The 22379-nt window shown below is 36.2% G+C and overlaps 1 protein-coding gene across 1 annotated transcript in view; it reads left to right on the forward strand.

Moving 5' to 3' along the window:
* qua (villin like protein quail) overlaps positions 1-22379 on the forward strand; it is a 108426-nt gene that overhangs the window by 2707 nt on the left and 83340 nt on the right. Inside the window, exon 2 of the mRNA XM_067767115.1 lies at positions 171-265. The gene's annotated coding sequence lies outside the window, so the exon portion shown is untranslated. The remainder of the gene's footprint in view (positions 1-170; positions 266-22379) is intronic.

Consider the following 22379-nt stretch of genomic DNA (forward strand, 5'->3'; position numbering starts at 1 on the left):
GAATTTTATGTCTATCTCGACCCTCCATAAAACCCCAAAGTTATCCGATTAAAACTATAATATCTATGATATAGGGTTTTGCTTTTGGAAACATATTATTATTAATTGCATTCTAAATAAATGATAATAATTAAATACAAAAAAGTAAAATTTAAAATACAATGTACTAGAAAACCGGAGTTGGACTGAAGGCTAATTGCGTGTGATTTTACATCTATTACGGTACCATCGATTTACAATGTTGCAGTTCAATTTTATAAAACAGGTGAGTTGTGGATATCCAATCATATCTTTTGATTAAACTAGATTGTAGACCGTTTTTAATTTAGTATACGAGTTTGTTAATAATTAATTTCCTTGTATTAAAGATAACTTTCCTTGCTTTAAGGAAGATTTGTTTGATTTGAGGAAGAAATTCCTGTGGCGAAAACCATTCTCATTTTGGAAAAATAGTTTTTTGAGTGAAGTCCGTCAGTGTTATATCCGTTTTTTAGGAAATAATGCCCTCTATTATTTATTTATAAATGTAAATTAACAAATAAATCTAAAATAGAATAAAACTAATTGAAATAAAAACATTTAACATACTTAAATAAAATAAATAAAACAAAGTAAGATCAATAAAACAAAATAACATAAAATAAATTAAATTAAAGTAAAATGATATAAAATAAAACAATAAAATCAATATAACATAAAACAAAATACAAAAAGACGGATTCACAGTAATTGTCTTTTATTAAGTTATTGTATTTTTATTGTGATGCAAAAACTAATAGAAATTCAACACACTGGCTGATATTATAGTTATTTCGACCCTGCCAAAGTTCTCTTCAGATATCATTGTATTTTTATATTATAAATTATATTATTCCCTGGCGGCCACAGTGGTGTGATGGTAGCGTGCTCCGCCTGCCGCACCGAAGATCCTGGGTTCGCGCCCCGGGCAAAGCAACATCAAAATTTTAGAAATAAGATTTTTCAATTAGAAGAAAACTTTTCGAAGCGGGGTCGGCCCTCGGCAGTGGTTGGCAAGCACTCCGAGTGTGTTTCTGCCATGAAAAGCTCTCAGTGAAAACTCATCTGCCTTGCAGATGCCGTTCGGAGTCGGCATAAAACAAGTAGGTCCCGTCCCGCCAATTTGTAGGAAAAATTAAAAAGGCGCACGACGAAATTGGAAGAGAAGCTGCCTAAAACCTATTCGGAGGTTATCGCGCCTTACATTTTTTTTTATTATCCCAGAGTGAGATTCGAACTCGAGTTGTAAAATTTCTAACACCGCAGGTCTACCATTAGGCTATCACTGCGTCTGTATGTATATGGCTTAACTTCAGTTTTACCCATTTGTTGTTTTTATACTCAGTTGAGCAGAGCTCACAGAGTATATTCAGTTTGATTGCATAACGGTTGGTTGTACAGGTATAAAGGAATCGAGATAGATATATACTTCATATATATCAAAATCATCAGGATCGAAAAAAAATTTGATTTAGCCATGTCCGTCCGTCCGTCCGTCCGTTAACACGATAACTTGAGTAAATTTTGAGGTATCTTGATGAAATTTGGTATGTAGGTTCCTGAGCACCCATCTCAGATCGCTATTTAAAATGAACGATATCTGACTATAACCACGCCCACTTTTTCGATATCGAAAATTTCGAAAAACCGAAAAAGTGCAATAATTCATTACCGAAGACAGATAAAGCGATGAAATTTGGTAGGTGAGTTGAACTTATGCCGCAGAATAGAAAATTAGTAAAATTTTGAACAATGGTCGTGGCATCGCCCACTTTTAAAAGAAGGTAATTTAAAAGTTTTGCAAGCTGTAATTTGGCAGTCGTTGAAGATATCATGATGAAATTTGGTAGGAACGTTAGGATAGGATAGGTTAGGTGGTAGCTGCCCTGATAAGGATAGCTCACTTGGACAACACGAAGGTCCGTTGTGATACCACATACACCAAAAATAACGGTGACCTAGATCCAGCTACTTAGAGAATCGTTGGGTAGCAACGATAAAGCTCCGAATGATACCGATCTCAACTTTGGATATATCCTCGGGAGATCCAAGTGAGTCGCGACCGAAGTACTTTCGCCTAATTCTGGCAAAAGCTGGACAATCAAGCATAAAGTGATTTGGTGATTCCACCTCATCATCCTCCATACAGCTGCAGCAGGATGGAGTTTCCAGTATATTGAGACGTACCGCATGGATACCCATGGGACAGTGCCCTGTCAAAACCCCAATGACCATTGATAGGTGAGCCTTAGTGAACCCAATTATTTCAGCAGACCTCCTGCCATCCACTTTCGGCCAGAAAGATCTTGCTACCCTGCAAGACGTGGTATCCGCCCAACGTTTGCTGAGCTGATTCGAGGCCCAGCTATGGAGGAGCAATCCACAGGTGGCCAGCGGGATCCCGAAGTCCCTACAGCCATCTTCATCCGGTTCAGTTGTACCGATGCGGGCTAAGAGATCCGCTTGACAGTTACCCGGGATATCACTATGGCCCGGGACCCAGATAATCTTAATTGTAAAATAATTCGATGCAATCGCAAGCGAGGTCAGGCACTCCCAGACCACCCTCGATCGCACTGTAGTTGAGCTCAAGGCCTTGATAGCCGATTGGCTATCAGAGTAGATGTTAAATTCCCTAACCGTGGTATCACTGGATAGCATTCCATCCACCGCATCCTTAATCGCAGCAATTTCCGCTTGGAATACACTGCAGTGATCAGCCAACTTAAACTTGCGGCTTAAATTTAGCTCTTGACAAAAGACCCCCCCACCAACCTTTCCATCCAGCTTTGACCCATCCGTGAACAAGTTAACCGGTCCCATGCCCCAGATAATTCCTCTTCCCCAATCCTCTCTCTCTGGAATAACTGGGGTGAAGGTTGTATAGGGAGCTGTTATCGGCATACAGTAGTCCGTTCTGTCCGGGATGAAGTCGAAACTGGTAAGAAGGCTAGAGTGTCCGCGGTCAGAAAGTCTATATCCCATATCACGAAGCCTGACCAACGACCTTGCCGCGGCCGCCTTTCCCGCAATATCTACTGGGTATATGTTCAGCATGACGTTCAGTGCCAAGGTAGGCGTTGTTCTGAGAGCGCCACTGATACCGATCAGCGCCGTCCGTTGCACTGACACTAACATTTTGGAGGTGCTCGCCGTGTCCAGTGCTTTCCACCAGACCAGCACCCCATATAGCAGAATCGGTTTGACCACCATCTCATAAAGCCAGTGTACTATTCTTGGCGAGAGTCCCCATCTCTTTCCGATAGCTCCTCTGCAGCAGTACAAGGCAATGGCGGCCTTCCTGGCCCGATCTTCCACATTGGGTCTCCAGGACAGTTTCTTGTCCAAAACAATCCCCAAATATTTAACCCTATCAGAAAGTACCAACGGTACCCCTCCAATCGAGGGAGTTCTGAAATCGGGCACCTTATATAGGAACGTTACTCCTATAACTATATGTACGCTTAACCAAAATTAGCAAAATCGGAGAAGGAACACGCCCACTTTAAAAAAAAATTTTTTTTAAAGTAAAATTTTAACAAAAAATTTAATATCTTTACAGTATATAAGTAAATTATGTCAACATTCAACTCCAGTAATGATATGGTGCAACAAAATACAAAAATAAAAGAAAATTTCAAAATGGGCGTGGCTCCGCCCTTTTTCATTTAATTTGTCTAGGATACTTTTAATGCCATAAGTCGAACAAAAATTTACCAATCCTTTTGAAATTTGGTAGGGGCATAGATTTTATGACGTTAACTGCTTTCTGTGAAAATGGGCGAAATCGGTTGAAGCCACGCCCAGTTTTTATACACGGTCGTCCGCCTGTCCTTCCGCATGGCCGTTAACACGATAACTACAGCAAAAATCGGCATATCTTTACTGAAATTAGTTCACGTACTTATCTGAACGCACTTTATCTTGGTGTAAAAAATGAACGAGATCCGACTATGACCATGCCCACTTTTTCGATATCGAAAATTCCGAAAAATGAAAAAAATGCCATAATTCTATACCAAATACGAAAAAAGGGATGAAACATGGTAATTGGATTGGTTTATTGATGCGAAATACAACTTTAGAAAAACTTTGTAAAATGGTTGACACCTACCATATTAAGTAGAAGAAAATGAATATGTTCTGCAGGGCGAAATAAAAAACCCTTGAAATATTTGCAGGTATTACATATATAAATAAATTAGCGGTATCCAACAGATGATGTTCTGGGTCACCCTGGTCCACATTTTGGTCGATATCTGGAAAACGCCTTCACATATACAACTACCACCACCCCCTTTCAAAACTCTCATTAATACCTTTAATTTGATACCAATATCGTACAAACACATTCTAGAGTCACCCCTGGTCCACCTTTATGGCGAAATCGCGAAAAGGCGTCCACCTATAGAACTAAGCCCCACGCCCTTTTAAAACTCTCATTAATACCTTTAATTTGATACCCATATCGTGCAAACCCATCCTAGAGTCACCCCTGGTCCACCTTTATGGCATATCTCGAAAAAGCGACCACCTATACAACTACCACCACTCCCTTTTAAAACCCTCATTAATACCTTTAATTTGATACCCATATCGTACAAACAAATTCTAGGGTCACCTGGTCCACCTTTATGGCGATACCTCGAAACGGCTTCCACCTATGGAACTAAGGATCACTCTCTTTTAAAATACTCATTAGCACCGTTTTTTTTTTTTTGATACCCATATTGTACAAACAAATTCTAGGGTCACCCCTGGTCCACCTTAATGGCGATATCTCGAAAAGGCGACCACCTATACAACTACCACCACTCCCTTTTAAAATACTCATTAGCACCTTTTTTTTGATACCCATATTGTACAAACAAATTCTAGAGTCAACCCTGATCTACCTTTATGGCGATATCCCTAAATGGCGTCCACCTATAGAACTATGGCCCACTCCCTCATAAAATACTCTTTAATGTCTTTCATTTGATACACATGTCATACAAACACATTCCACGGTTTCCCTCGGTTCATTTTCCTACATGGTTATTTTCCCTTATGTTGTCACCATAGCTCTCAACTGAGTACGTAATGTTCGGTTACACCCGAACTTAACCTTCCTTACTTGTTATTATTATTATTTCATTTTTTCCTTTATGCACTAGAGATGAATCATTCTAATTCTATAAGTTACTCTGTGCACAAGGCTTTTTCTGTTGTTGCTTTTGGTTAAGCAGTAACTGTCACCTGAACTCTGGGTTGGTTATGATCATAAAATAAAATAAAAACAAGTAAGGACGGACCGTCTTCGGCTATGCCGAAGACTTCATACCTTTCATGAATAGGGCTGAACAATAAACTTATCCCGTTCGTAATCTCCGAATAATCGGATGTATAAGATAAGAAATATCTAGTGAACAGATCTACATACCTACACGATTTTTAAGATAAATATAAAATAAACAAGTAAGAACGGGACTGTCTTCGGCTGTGCCGAAGGCTTCATACCTTTCATGAATGAGGCTGAACAATAATCTTATCCCGTTCGTAATCTCCGAATAATCGGATGTATAAGATAAGAAATATATAGTGAACATATCTACATACCTAAACGATTTTTAAGATAAATATAAAATAAAAAATAGGTAGGTACTTTGTGTGAGGATGCAAAGCTTCACGTTTTTTGTGGTCTGCGTGTAAAAACTATGACTACGAATCACGTATTTCAAAAATATATGACGTATACGTAACTATTTGATGAAATTTGATGAATTTTTAAGCTTCTAGCCGTAAAAAAGGGGCAAAAATGACAGTTTATATGAAGTATATAATATATATACCACCGATCTCTATGATTTTTTCAGACAACAATATATGCTATATACGTAAGCATTTTGTGAAATTTGAAGCTTCTAGCTGTTAAAATGGGGCTAAAATTTGCGAAAATATATATATATATACTATATATACCACCATATATATACTATATATACCACCGATCTTTATGATTTTTCAGACAACAATATATGCTATATACGTAAGCATTCGTTGAATTTTGAAGCCTCTAGCTCTTAAAATAGGGCAGTAATTACGAAAAGTTCCTTATCTGAACAATCGGTTGTGGGGGATATATACTATATATACGACCGATCTCATCAATTTTTTCAGGCAACAATATGTGCAATATACGAAAGTATATGGTGAAGTTTGAAGCTTCAATCTGTTAAATTGAGGAAGATATGACAAAAATCCTCTTTTTCTGAAACATCGGTTGTATGGAGGATATATGCTATAGTAGTCAGATCCGGTCGGTTCCGACAAATGTCTAATCGGACACCCAAATACACCCGCTCACCAAATTTTATCAAGATATCTCAAAAATTGAGGGACAAGTTTGCATACAAACAGACAGACGGACAGACGGACATGGCTAAATCAACTCAGCTCTTCAACCTGATTATTTCGGTATACTTACTGGTGGGTCTATATATTTTCCTTTAAGGACTTACAATTTTCGGTTTCGTGACGAAATTAATATACCATTTCATTTTCATGAAAGGTATAAAAATAGGTAGGTACTTTGTGTGAGGATGCAAAGTTTCAGGTTTTTTGTGGTCTGCGTGTAAAAACTATGACTACGAATCACGTATTTCAACAATATATGACGTAAACGTAACTATTTGATGAAATGTTTTGAATTTTGAAGCTTCTAGCCGTAAAAAAGGGGCAAAAAAATACAGTTTATATGGGGTATATAATATATGTACCACCGATCTCTATGATTTTTTCAGACAACAATATATGCTATATACGTAAGCATTTGGTGATATTTGAAGCTTCTAGCTGTTAAAACGGGGCAGAAATTGCGCAAAGTTTCTTATCTGAACAATCGGTTGTATGAGATATATACTATATATACCACCGGTCTCTATGATTTTTTCAGACAACAATATATGCTATATACGTAAGTATTCGGTGAAATTTGAAGCTTCTAGCTGTTAAAATGGGGCTAAAATTTGCGAAAATATATATATATATACTATATATATATACTATATATACCACCATATATATACTATATATACCACCGATCTTTATGATTTTTCAGACAACAATATATGCTATATACGTAAGCATTCGTTGAATTTTGAAGCCTTTAGCTCTTAAAATAGGGCAGTAATTACGAAAAGTTCCTTATCTGAACAATCGGTTGTGGGGGATATATACTATATATACGACCGATCTCATCAATTTTTTCGGGCAACAATATGTGCAATAGACGAAAGTATATGGTGAAGTTTGAAGCTTCAATCTGTTAAATTGAGGAAGATATGACAAAAATCCTCTTTTTCTGAAAAATCGGTTGTATGGAGGATATATGCTATAGTATCGGACTCCGGTCGGTTCCGACAAATGTCTAATCGGACACCCAAATACACCCGCTCACCAAATTTTATCAAGATATCTCAAAAATTGAAGGACTAGTTTGCATACAAACAGACAGACGGACAGACGGACATGGCTAAATCAACTCTGCTCTTCAACCTGATTATTTCGGTATACTTACTGGTGGGTCTATATATTTTCCTTTAAGGACTTACAATTTTCGGTTTCGTGACGAAATTAATATACCATTTAATTTTCATGAAAGGTATAAAAATAGGTAGGTACTTTGTGTGAGGATGCAAAGTTTCAGGTTTTTTGTGGTCTGCGTGTAAAAACTATGACTACGAATCACGTATTTCAACAATATATGACGTAAGCGTAACTATTTGATGAAATGTTTTGAATTTTGAAGCTTCTAGCCGTAAAAAAGGGGCAAAAAAATACAGTTTATATGGGGTATATAATATATGTACCACCGATCTCTATGATTTTTTCAGACAACAATATATGCTATATACGTAAGCATTTGGTGATATTTGAAGCTTCTAGCTGTTAAAACGGGGCAGAAATTGCGCAAAGTTTCTTATCTGAACAATCGGTTATATGAGATATATACTATATATACCACCAACCTCAATGATTTTTTCAGACAACAATATATGCTATATTCGTAAGCAATCGGTGAAATTTGAAGCTTATAGCTGTTAAAATGGGGTAGAAATTGCGAAAAGTTTCTTATCTGAACAATCGGTTGTATGAGATATATACTATATATACAACCGATCTCTATGATTTTTTCAGACAACAATATATGCTACATACGTAAGCAATCGGTCAAATTTGAAGCTTATAGCTGTTAAAATGGGGTAGAAATTGCGAAAAGTTTCTTATCTGAACAATCGATTGTATGAGATATATACTATATATACAACCGATCTCTATGATTTTTTCAGACAACAATATATGCTATATACGTAAGTATTCGGTGAAATTTGAAGCTTCAAGCTGTTAAAATGGGGCTAAAATTTGCGAAAATATATATATATATATATATATATACTATATATATATACTATATATACCACCGATCTTTATGATTTTTTCAGACAACAATATATGCTATATACGTAAGCATTCGTTGAAATTTGAAGCCTCTAGATCTTAAAATAAGGCAGTAATTACGAAAAGTTCCTTATCTGAACAATCGGTTGTGGGGGATATATACTATATATACGACCGATCTCATCAATTTTTTCAGGCAACAATATGTGCAATATACGAAAGTATATGGTGAAGTTTGAAGCTTCAATCTGTTAAATTGGGTAAGATATTACAAAAATCCTCTTTTTCTGAAAAATCGGTTGTATGGAGGATATATGCTATAGTGGTCCGATCCGGTCGGTTCCGACAAATGTCTAATCGGACACCCAAATACACCTGCTCATCAAATTTTATCAAGATATCTCAAAAATTGAGGGACTAGTTTGCATACAAACAGACAGACGGACAGACGGACATGGCTAAATCAACTCAGCTCTTCAACCTGATTATTTCGGTATACTTAATGGTGGGTCTATCTATTTTCCTTTAAGGACTTACAATTTTCGGTTTCGTGACGAAATTAATATACCATTTCATTTTCATGAAAGGTATAAAAAAATAATAATAATAATAAAATTGAACAAAATAAAATAAAGAACTGAATAGAATAATATTAAACTAAATTAAATTTAATAAAGTAAATAAAAATAAATTAATCAATTAAATCAAACAGTTTATTTTGTTCTATTTGATTTATTTTGTTCTATTTGATTTTATTGATTTAATTTTTAATAAAAATATTAAATAAAATAAAAGAAACCAAAATAAAAAAAGCAAAATAAAATTATGTAAGATAAATTAAAATAAAGTAAAATTAAATCAATAAAAAAATAGTATAAAATAAAATAAAACAAAATAACATAAAACAAAGAAACAAAACAAAATAAATGAAATCAATAAAACAAAATAATATAGATAGTAAAATAAAATAATATTACAGTAAAACTAAATTTAACAAAATAAATTTTAAAAATATAAAGTAAAGTAAAGTAAAAAATAAAATAAAAAAAGAAATAGAATGAACCGAAACAAAATGAAATCAGTAAAAATAAATAAATTTAAATAAAAAAACTAATATAAAATAAAGTAAAAGCGAAATAAAAATTAAATTAAGTAAAACCAAACCTAACTTAAATTAAATACATCTACTAAAAAATTAAATTCAATAAAAAAAAGTAAATCTGGTATTAAGTAAAAACAAATTTAGCTTGAATAAAATACATCTAGGTACAACAAAAAAATTAATTCAAGGCGAGATATACTTTCGATGAGTTTAAACTGAGAAGATTTTCATGGTAGAAATACAGTTGGTGTTGCCAAATCACCGCGGAGTGAAGGCTGAGAAAAACTTTTTCTAATTGAAAAAACTTGTTTCTAAATGTTTGATATTTCATCAGAATCATGGCGGAACTATACAAAGTGGCAGCACGGTGCGAGCTGATTTGTACTTTTTTAATATGATTTGATACATCAACTTCCGGCGCAGTACGATTTTGACATCAGTCCATCTATTTACAAAAAAAAAAGTACATGGAACTTTTATTTATGTTTATAGGTATGTCACCGTGCTGCCAACTTGCATGGTTCCGCCATTATCAGAATAAAAGTGGCCGTTGATTTTACTGAAATTTCTGCAGCCCGAGAATCATAAGAACAAAGTAGTGAGCGCCGTGAGCGCAAGTTTCTCTTTAAAATAAGCTGATGCATTTGCATAATATGTAGCACTTGGGGACTGCCGCGGTAAAGCTATTGCACATTATCAACTTATGTAATTATAATATTTATGCAACATTTTGTTTTCTATGATATTAATTCAAGTTTTGTCTTTGATATTAATTCAAGTTAACCTTTTTAAGCGTGGTGACCGATAAGAAAACACATTTTTTACTTTTATTGAATAAATGAGAAGTTAATATTTAGCTTTCACTTTAAATTTAACTTTAACTTTATTTTAACTTTAACTTTAACTTTCACTTTAACTTTAACATTCACTTTAACTTTAAATTTAACTTTTTTTTTAACTTTAACTTTAACATTCACTTTAACTTTAACTTTAACTGTAACTTTAACTTTAAATTTAACTTTAACTTTAACTTTAACCTTAACTTTACCTTTAACTTTGACTTTAACTTTAACTTTAACCTTAGCTTTAACTTTAACTTTGACTTTAACTTTCATTTTAACTTTAACTTTATTTTTAACTTTAACTTTCGCTTTAACTTTAACATTCACATTAACTTTAACTTTATGATCAGGGGTGGGCGTGAGCTTAGCACCTGCTAACAAGCCAACCTAATATAAACGCACGCAAGTGTCTCATGCACATACAACTTGTATGAGAGCAACTCAAATTGAATTTGCTGCGTGAAAACCTTACTCGATTTCCAATTTTTGTTCTGCGTTACATTTAGATTTGACGTTTGCACACATGCTTTACATTTTCGCTACGCATGCTTATTTGGGTTAGGGCAAAAAACGCCGGTTGTTTGCGTGCGCTAAAAAGCGCAGTGCGGTTTTATTAGGTTGGGTTGTAAGCGACCATATATGTATACGATAAGCGATAGCACAATGGCTACTTCGTGAAAATCAACGACAGCTCTTTTAGTTTGATTTCGATGGTCGTACGGTGAGGAAGTGTCGCACGCGCGCTTAAAACAGAGTACCAAAGAGTGCGTGCGACACGTGTTCACCGTTTAAGCATTGAAATCAAACTAAATAAATAATTGATTTTGCTTTCGTGCTCGCTACGCGTTCGTGTTTACTAACACATTCTCAATTTGGTAACCGTGTAAATGTAGTGGTGCCGACCGCTGTTTATGATAGAGATCCAATTTTATGTATTTGGCCTGTTGCTAACACCGAACCTTTACGAAACTTTTCCAACCTTTTCGAACCTTTTCGAGCCTTTTCGGATATTTTTTGACAAATATCCGTTACGGTTTTTTTTGATTTAGTCGCCAAGCCCGCGATAAAATCTATGCAATAGCTTAAAAACTTGGTTTATTTAACCATTATGACATCAATTTTAGTAAATGTCTGTTAATTCAAGAACAAAAAAGTTGATTTGTTCCTTTACTTGCTTCATTTCTTTTGCTGTGGAAAAGATATATTCATACTAGATGCCGCTTTCACCAAACTAACCGGGAACTTTTATCCATCACCGTTTAGACGGTTAAGCGCCAATTAAGTAAGTAAGTAAGTAAGTTTTATCCATCACAACAAGATGTTGAATCAACTGCGCACAAATCGTTGATTCGTAATTGACCGTTTTAGTAGTCAAATGAACAAAAAAAGTTGTTGCGACAGCTGCAAGCAGATGAGTTTTCACTGACATCTTTTTATGGCAGAAATACACTCGGAGTACTTGCCGAACAGTGCCGGGGCGCGACCTCGCTTAGAAAATTTTCTTCTAATTGAAAAACCTTATTTCTAAAATTTTTATGTTGCTTTGCCCGGGGTGTGAACCCAGGGTCTTTGGTGTGGTAGGCGGAGCACGCTACCATCACACCACGGTGGCCGCCATATACATACGTAAATATGTGCATACATATAGTTCACAGCATACATAGGTACAAAGTTGAGAGCGCAGTGAGCGGAAAATTCTCTTTGAAATTTGCTAATGTATTGACTGTTGATCGCTGTTGAAATGACCAGTGAGATCAGTTGTGTTAACAAAAAATCAGTTAGATTGATTAGGAAACAGTCAGTTTTACAGAATTTTGTTAACTTAAGAGCGACAGCTTCTCTTCTGTTGAAATGACTAAACCTAAACAAAGAACTCGGTGGAATTAACCATAATTCGATCAATTTCACTGAATCTCCGTTAAGTCAAGAACAACAGAACCGATTTGTTGATTTTACTAGCACCATTTCTTTCAGTGTAAGCGTGGTATCAAAATGGAATATAATGGAAGACAGACCCCACACCAAGCAACCAATCAGCAGAAATCTTCATTTTGAATAACAGAAACCTAAGCTTCGCTGACTAGATGATGGTACCGGCGTGAAACGGATCAAATTGGAATACTATACCTCATGTCGGTTGATCTAATCGATTTTTAGTACATTTCCGTGGTATAATTGAATTTTTCGGAAACCCTGTTTCCAGAATCTCTAAGGTCAAATATAAAATATATATATATATATATATATATATATATATATATATATATATATAAGACGTCATTACCGTGCAGTGTTTTAACAATACGACGCAATGAAGTCAGTATGAATTACCACGCCTCACCAACCAAATTACCCCCCAGCGGGTTAGGGGGTTAAATATACCCGCGGTAGGTATGCCTGTCGTAAGAGGCGACTAAAATACTGGATTCAAGGGGCTGTGTAGCGCAACCCTTTCAGGTTGCCAGCGCAATATACAGCTTCTCCAAACCCAATTGTCAACTTCACCTATCCGTGGCGAATCCTGTTTCACTAACAGACGAGGCTCTGGCGGCCCCAAGCTCCTCATGGAACTTGGCGGTGGGGAGGGAGGGATGGCCTGAAGGTTTAATGTGGCCATATAAATCGTTCCCGAGATGGTCGGGCTAGCACTTTAATGGTGCTGTGTTACCGGAGCGTACCGGATCTGTATTCGGCAAAGGACCAATACATCGATAACACTCCCCAAAACCTTCGGGGAGAAACCTCATCGCTACAACAACAACAACAACCAACCAACCAACCAAATTCAGGCCTTAGCAAATGCATTCAGTGATACATTTTATAGTACCAACATTGGTTAATGATCAATGTCGGTGGTGAAACTATAAGAAATATCAATACTCAATATTTAAGGAAACTCACTGAACCATTAACAATAATATTCTAAGACTATTTGAGAAATCGATTAAACTGACTGTAGATCAATTAACTACCATCATTCAAATCTCGAAAAATACCTCTTGGGAGTTTTTTTGTATACCTGAGTGTTCGCCTGGTTAGTGGAACCTATTCCAACGCTTACAAGCAGATTATCATGCTCGACAAAGTCGGTGGCTAACTTCTTTTAAGTTGTGTATAACAATCTCTACTATACAAACCATGCCTTCTTGCAGAACTTTTTTCATTAAAGGGTCACTTTTGAAGAAACAGTATTCAAGACCTTATTAAGTTTTTATGCTTCTGTCCATGTAGAGTCTGATGTGGATCGAGATTTTGAAAGGCAATATCGATGTACCTCCTTCTATGGGTAGAATTTAGTGTTTCAGTGGCGCTGTTATTTAGTTGCATACGCATTTAGCTTTATAGTTCATAACTTTTAGTTTAGAATGGGGCAAGCCGAATTAAGTTAAAGAACCCGCATTTTTATACTCAGTTGAGCAGAGCTCACAGAGTATATTAACTTTGATTGGATAACGGTTGGTTGTACAGGTATAAAGGAATCGAGATAGATATAGACTTCCATATATCAAAATCATCAGTATCGAAAAAAAATTCGATTGAGCCATGTCCGTCCGCCCGTCCGTCCGCCCGTCCGTCTGTCCGTTAACACGATAACTTGAGTAAATTTTGAGGTATCTTGATGAAATTTGGTATGTGGGTTCCTGGGCACCCATCTCAGATCGCTATTTAAAATGAACGATATCGGACAATAACAACGCCCACTTTTTCGATATCGAAAATTTCGAAAAATCGAAAAAGTGTGATAATTCATAACCAAATACGTATTAAGCGATGAACCTTGGTAGGTGAGTTGAACTTTTGATGCAGAGTAGAAAACTAGTAAAATTTTGGACAATGGGCGTGGCACCGCCCACTTTTAAAAGAAGGTAATTTAGAAGTTTTGCAAGCTGTAATTTGGCATTCGTTGAAGATATCATGACGAAATTTAGCAGGAACGTTACTCCTATTACTGTATGTCTGCTTAATAAAAATTAGCAAAATCCGAGAACGACCACGCCCACTTTTTAAAAAAAAATTTTTTTAATTCAAATTTTAAAAGAAAAGTTAATATCTTTACAGTATATAAGTAAATTATGTCAACATTCAACTCCAGTAATGATATGGTGCAACAAAATACAAAAATAAAAGAAAATTTCAAAATGGGCGTGGCTCCGCCCTTTTCCATTTAATTTGTCTAGGATACTTTTAACGCCATAAGTCGAACAAAAATTTACCAATCCTTGTGAAATTTGGTAGAGGCTTAGATTCTAGGACGATAACTATTTTCTGTGAAAAAGGGCGAAATCGGTTGAAGACACGCCCAGTTTTTATATACAGTCGACCGTCTGTCCTTCCGCTCGGCCGTTAACATGATAACTTGAGCAAAAATCGATATATCTTTACTAACCTCCGTTCACGTACTTATCTGAACTCACTTTGTATTGGTGTAAAAAATGGCCGCAATCCGACTATGACCACGCCCACTTTTTCGATATCGAAAATGACGAAAAATGAAAAAAATGCCATAATTATATACCAAATACGAAAAAAGGGATGAAACATGGTAATTGTATTGGTCTATTGATGCAAAATATAACTTTAGAAAAAGCTTGGTAAAATGGGTGTGATACCTACCATATTAAGTAGAAGAAAATGAAAAAGTTTTGCAGGGCGAAATCAAAAGCCCTTGGAATCTTGGAAGGAATACTGTTCTTAGTATTACATATATAAATAAATTAGCGGTACTCGACAGATGATGTTCTGGATCACCCTGGTCCACATTTTGGTCGATATCTCGAAAACGCCTACACATATACTCCCTTTTAAAACCCTCATTAACACCTTTCATTTGATACCCATATCGTACAAACAAATTCTAGAGTCACACCTGGTCCACCTTTATGGCGTTATCTCGAAAAGGCGTCTACCTATAGAACTAAGGCCCAAGCCCTTTTAAAATACTCATTAACACCTTTCATTTGATACTTATATCGTACAAACAAATTCTAGAGTCACCCCTGGTCCACCTTTATGGCGATATCTCGAAAAGGCGTCCACCTATAGAACTAAGGCCCAAGCCCTTTTAAAATACTCATTAACACCTTTCATTTGATACCCATATTGTACAAACGCATTCTAGAGTCACCCCTGGTCCACGTTTATGGCGATATCCCGAAAAGGCGTCCACCCATAGAACTAAGGCCCACTCCCTTTTAAAACACTTATTAACACCTTTCGTTTGATACCCATATTGTACAAACGCATTCTAGAGTCAACCCTGGTCCACTTTTATAACGATATTTCGAAAAGGCGTCCACCTATAGAACTAAGGCCCACTCCCTTTTAAAATACTCATTAACACCTTTCGTTTGATACCCATATAGTACAAACAAATTCTAGAGTCACCCCTGGTCCACCTTTATGGCGATATCTCGAAAAGGCGTCCACATATAGAACTAAGGCCCTCGCTTTCTTAAAATACTCATTAACACCTTTCATTTGATACCCATATCGTACAAACAAGTTCTAGACTCACCCTTGGTCCATCTTTATGGCGATATCTCGAAAAGGCGTCCATCTATAGAACTTAGGCCCACGCCCTTTTAAAATAGTCATTAATACCTTTCATTTGATACCCATATCGTACAAAATAAATTCTAGAGTCACCCCTGGTCCACCTTTATGGCGATATCTCGAAAAGGCGTCCACCTATAGAACTTAGGCCCACTCCCTTTTAAAATTATCATTAACACATTTCATTTGATACCCATATCGTACAAACAAATTCTAGAGTCAGGCCTGGTCCACCTTTATGGCGATATCCCTAAATGGCGTCCATCTATAGAACTATGGCCCACTTCCTCTTAAAATACTCTTTAATACCTTCCATTTGATACACATGTCATACAAACACGTTCCAGGGTTACCCTAGGTTCTTTTTACAACATGGTGATTTTCCCTTACTTTGTCTCCACAGCTCTCAACTGAGTATGTAATGTTCGGTTACACCCGAACTTAGCCTTCCTTACTTGTTCTTAGATTCCTTTAGTTCTCCAAACAGATGAGCAAAAAAAATTATATTGATTGGAAAGTAGTTTTACTAACCTCTCTTCCCGCGGCGACAATATATAAATACGTCCATATACATGTGTACCTAAATTTGCTGCATTTAGCACACTCAAGGAAACCTTAATTAGTTTTCCTCACACGTTTTGATAAAGTTCCGGGAATGATAAAAGTAATAAGACCATATTGCACCCAATTTGCTTATCAACATTATTGATAATATCTGAATGTGATAACAAGGGAGCGTAATACATGATAATTATTCTGCAATGCATATAAAATATTTACGATACACATGAAAGTTACCTACATACATATGTATGTAGACTTCGGGACATATGTGCACTACCTTCACTTGAATTTTCACAATATAGGTACTATGACTGTATAGTAAAACTCGCATGAACCTACTAAATTTTATATCGGATATGTATTACAACCAGTCTGAGCTGTTTAAAAAATCAAATATAATTTGGAATACCTATTTCTGATAATCTACCCAGAAAGGAGGCTTGCGAAGAACCTCAAACGTGTTCTTGCTAGAGGCAGGCATTTATACAGAAAATGCTCAATAGTCTCTTTTGCAGCTACGCATTTACAACTTCTGCAGTTATCATGATGCGGAATACCCATCTTTTCCGCATGCGTGACTAAAGCCCAATGATCGGTGTAGACCGATAGGAGTTTATGGGAGTCGGCCCTAGATCTGCCCAGTAGATTCCTTGTCCTTCTTTCATTGTAATCTGGCCATGTAGCTCTTCCAATTTTGCTGCGCTTTCGAATTCGAATTACATCCTTTGCTACCCCCAGGCTGTCAGAAAAGATGGATATTTTGTCATTGTGATTTGCAGGCCTACTGTCATACTACAGTATGATGGCAATTTGAATGACATAGAAATCTCTACGGAATGCGAATAGATTTCAGTCCCCACATCTGAGTCCATTTTGCAGCCATAAGTGTAGATTAGCATGCCGTTATTAGCTGGAACCATGCCCCACATCCAATCGTGTTACTTTGAATTATAGTGTTAACACCGCCCTTAAACTGAAGTTTGCGGGATAATAATCTATTTCATAATTAAAATCCCCCCGCGGAAGTATGTTAGGTATACTGCTATGCCCTTTCTGAGTATCCTTCATACACCCTGATTACCTAAGCACCATCTTTGGCCTGGGACCGCGTTTCTTACCGAACATCGCCTTGCAGGCGTAGAAAGCGATGCAGGCCTTCCGTACCCGCTCTTCGATGCACTCTCGATTGTTAGTCCCAGATGCTTTGTACTACGTTATAGGATTAATTTCTGGGCGTGTAGGCTTTGATGATTCAAAGGTATGTGGGTTGTACATCCGTGTGAAGAGTATTAGATCCTAAGACACCCATGTTCCCACTTACATAGTTTTGTCAACGTTCTTTGCATGATTAATGAGCCATAGAACATGTGAGAGCACCCCATCTTGTTGTGAGCCCAAGGCAAAACAAACAAGTTAGAAGTGACAAATAAAATATTTTGTTGTTGTTGTAGGAATTCTTACTTCAAAAAATTGTAAACAAGGGCTGTAACCCTTTGTGGGCTGACTTAACATTTTTCGTCTTTCAAAAATCATTTGATAAAGCGGCAAAAGCTATTAATATAGATTCTTTGGACTTCTTCTGGTTGTGAACCAAAGTTACCAGTGCAAATAATTTCAGCAAGAGTTGTAACTTAGAATCACTCTTGCCAACTACTAAACCTTTGAGCTTATTAGAATTTAAATGAAATCCTTATTCGGTAAAGATGATAGATACATATATAAGTTTTGGAATATTCGAAGGATAGCTGATCAAAAAGTTTACGGGTCTTTGCATTGACAAACGACGTATGTAAAAATGTTTCGCCACCACCCACCAGCAGTTTTCGTAGCACAACTCGATTCGAAAGTTAATTTACTACAATTTGGGTTGGGGGCCAACAAAATTGTTCCCGCTGGAGTAGGGCTAGTACCAGAAGATTCTAATACCGGAGAGCACCATATTCATTAACATCGAACACTGCCCATATCCGTAATATTCTCCTAAAAATTCCAAACATATTTCTGTAGTTACAACACTGTTGTTGTTGTGTTAACAGTGCTTCGCGCCATTCAGTGGGTGCGACCACCCAAAACCTGTCATCCTCTAACGGAAGTCCAAAGTTACTAGCAGTTTCAACAGGGGTGGACCATAGGGGACCTGCTGTTAGAGGCGTAGGTTCCACATTACAATTGAAAAGAAGGTTGGTGTCATGTAGAGACATATCACATGCAGGGCATATATTACGTATGTCGGTTTTGATTCTGAACAAGTAGGAGTTTGACCCTTGTCGTGTCTCCCTTGGTAGTCTGCTTACTTCTTCTGCAAGGATAGGATGATGTATATATATAAGTTGTTTACCGATTCTCCAGAATAGTGGACAATTGCAACAAAACATCAGCGCACTTGTCAGTTAGCAAAAGTAGAAGAAAAAGCATTCAATCGAAAGCTCTAAAGCCCTGAAAGGTCAAACTCTGGCAAGTCGCGGAGGTTATCGAAGCTTGCCGTTCTACTTTGATGAGCTTGATGCAGGTGGCAATTCATTCCGGGTTCCTAGCATGGATATACCTACATACGTTATTAGTATATTCAACGGTAACATTTTTTTTTTTTTTTTTCAGTTCACGCATTGTCAAGTTCACTTTTACTTTGTTTAATATATTTTGCATCTGCTTACTAATTCTCGCTCCCCCAGGCCAGCTGAAATGTCGCGGTTAAAAGGAAGTGATGACTTCCAACCCCTGCCCTACCGTGGGCTGTTAAGTCTCTTAAAAGTGGAGAAAATTGTAGTAAAAATTTAAGTAGCTGTCACAGTATTCAATATGGCATGTTCAAAAAATTTTAGTAGTTCTAAGCAAGTTCCGGGAAGTGTAATTTCTTGTATTTCATTGGCACAATGCTAACAAGAGAAACTATTATCATGCATGCCACAAACAAAATAAATCAAAAAGCTGATGATTCTCACTAATTGCTTTGATTCATAGCACGATGTAATAATAGGGAAGAAATTGGAGTATGTATGTATTTAAATGAACGGAGGTATTTAAAAAACAAGTAAGGAAGGCTAAGTTCGGGTTTAACCGAACATTCCATACTCAGCTGCCAAATTACAGCTTGCAAAACTTTTAAATTACCTTCTTTTAAAAGTGGGCGTTACCATGCCCATGGTGCAAAATTTTACAAATTTTCTATTCTGCGTCATAAGGTCAACCCACCTACCAACTTACATCGCTTTATCCGTCTTTGGTAATGAATTGTCGCACTTTTTCGGTTTTTCTATGTGGAAAAATGGGCGTGGTTATAGTCCAATTTCGTTCATTTTAAATAACGATCTGAGATGATTGGCCAGGGACCTACGTACCAAATTTCATTAAGATACCTCAAAATTTACTCAAGTTATCGTGTTTACAGACAAACGGACGAACGGATGGACATGGCTAAATGAATTTATTTTTTCGCCCAGACCATTTTTATATATAGAAGTCTATATCTATCTCGATTAGTTTATGCCGTTACGGGGTACCGTAATGCGAACAAAATTAATATACCCTGTGAGCTCTGCTCAGCTGACTATAAAAAAGTAAGTCTAAGTTCGGGCGAAATCGAATATAATATAACCAGCGTGTGTTCTCATATATATATATGTATTAAGGAAATATTTAAAGAGAAATGTCAAAAACCTTAAATACAACCTTTTTATGCAATATTGAGTTACTAACGGGATTTAGGGATGTCAAAACATTTAAATTTTCTTTGACTTACTGTGCGCGATACCACGTCCAATTTGCAAAATTTTATTAAATATCTCTAATGCTTTTGTTTTAAAAATAATATTTATACCAAATTTCGTTAGGATTGATCAATTTTTGTTCGGTTAGATAACAGTAACAGTATTATAGGGTGATTACCTTTAAAAGGGAGGCTCCAAGCTCATTTTCAAAATATTTTTTATTTTCGTATTGTTCTTGCACTATATCATTACTGACGTGAAATATCAGTATAAATTAGTAACATATATGCCGAAAAATTGTTACATTCGTTACTATAAGACTTTGAAAATAAAAAAATTCTTTTTATGTGGGCGTGGTCGCAAACGGATTTTGTTAATTTTCATACAGCGTACGTGTAGTAACAAGGACAACCTCTAGCCAAATTTCAAACTGTTATCTTCATTTATCTACGTCTTAATGACTTTAAAATTTTCTTTCCAAATTGCGACATATATCTTTTTTAAAGTTGGCCTGGTCGCCAAACCGATTCTCTTTATTTTCATAATGGATAGTACCTGGACGACCGATCTTTGCTCGGCAACGTTTCGTTGTGCTGAGAAACCTTCTAATAGTAATCTGTGAGAAATTGCAATTATTCATTTAAAAGAAAATTATTTAAAATTAAGTCGAATCATGTGTAAGATTTTTTACGAAACTTTTAACTTTAATGTTCTCGTTTAAAGCTTTAATAGAATATGAGTAAGTATAGTACTATTTCGTCTAACTATCCCAACCCTAAATGACAAACTTACTCAAAAATGTCCCTATTGTAATGCGCAGTGAAATACCTTTCGTTTGATACCCATATCGGCATATCTCATGCAATTTTTTTTTTAATTTCGAATAGGTGGCATCCCCTAAATGGCAACCCTGCTCAAAAATGTACCTATTGCAATGCGGAGTGAAAGACCTTTCGTTTGATACCCATATCGACATGTCTCATGCAATTTTTTTTAATTTCGAAAAGGTGGCAACCCTAAATGGCAACCGTACTCAAAAATGTCCTTATTGTAATGCGGAGTGAAATACCTTTCGTTTGATACCCATATCGGCATATCTCATACAATTTTTTTTAATTTCCAATAGGTGGCAACCTTGTGAAACATTCTGAGTGGCAACACCTAGGTAGAAAGTCTTAGAAGGTGATACATTACATATACAAACAAACAAGAATTGCTCGTTTAAAGTTATAAGATAAATATAATCGTTAGGACAACTTCCATTTCGATATGGTATTTCTAACAACTGTTGATTTCCAAATATGGGCTGTACCACGCCCGTTTTCCAAAAATTTACCAAAGTTATATGTTTCGTGATAAAGTCAACCCACGTGTCAAATTTCAATCGACATGGATTTCTTTTAAATGGGCATGGTCGCCAAACCGATTCCGTCTATTTTCACAATGCATCCATATATAATAGTTAGGACAGCCTCCATTTTGATACACCCGCAAAACAAATCAGCCTCTGTCCTTGCTGGTTCCAGAACTGATGCAGGAGACACAATTTCGCTCATCACTACTTTAAGCCATTACGTACTACCGTTGTCCAATCATAGTTATAATACCCTTGTGGAACAGTACACGCTGGGTATAAAAATAGTAATGAATAAAATTTAAATAGACTTAACTGTAAATAAACTTTGCTAAAGAAATGAAAACGAGAAACTTGTGTGAAAGATTCAATTTTGGGTTTGTTGTGTGGTTTTATCTCATTAAAGATTTTTTTTTGATTATTTATACTTCCGGCAGCCAAATGACAATCATCACTGGTCAGCAGAGTTCTCAAATCGCTGTTTAAGGGAAGTCATTGTACCTACATACATACATACATACATACGGACGTGTGTTGATATAGTGGTTAATTTGAGAAAAATGAGCTGCGGGTCATGTGGAAGCTACAATAGCAATGAGTTGGCCGCTACAGGTGTCCGGTGGCAAAGTAATGATAGACATTTACGCCTTTGTAAGCAAAATTTCTTTATATGCTTGGATTGCGTCAATCGGAATGACGCTTAATGACTACAATAAATTAATTTCATGATAGTATAAGAAGAAAGCTGGAACTAAAAAAACCTATTTTAAAATTACTATTACTATGCTACAAGCTCATAA

Source organism: Eurosta solidaginis, chromosome 2, assembly GCF_040869045.1.
Source record: "Eurosta solidaginis isolate ZX-2024a chromosome 2, ASM4086904v1, whole genome shotgun sequence".
Taxonomy (NCBI): domain Eukaryota; kingdom Metazoa; phylum Arthropoda; class Insecta; order Diptera; family Tephritidae; genus Eurosta; species Eurosta solidaginis.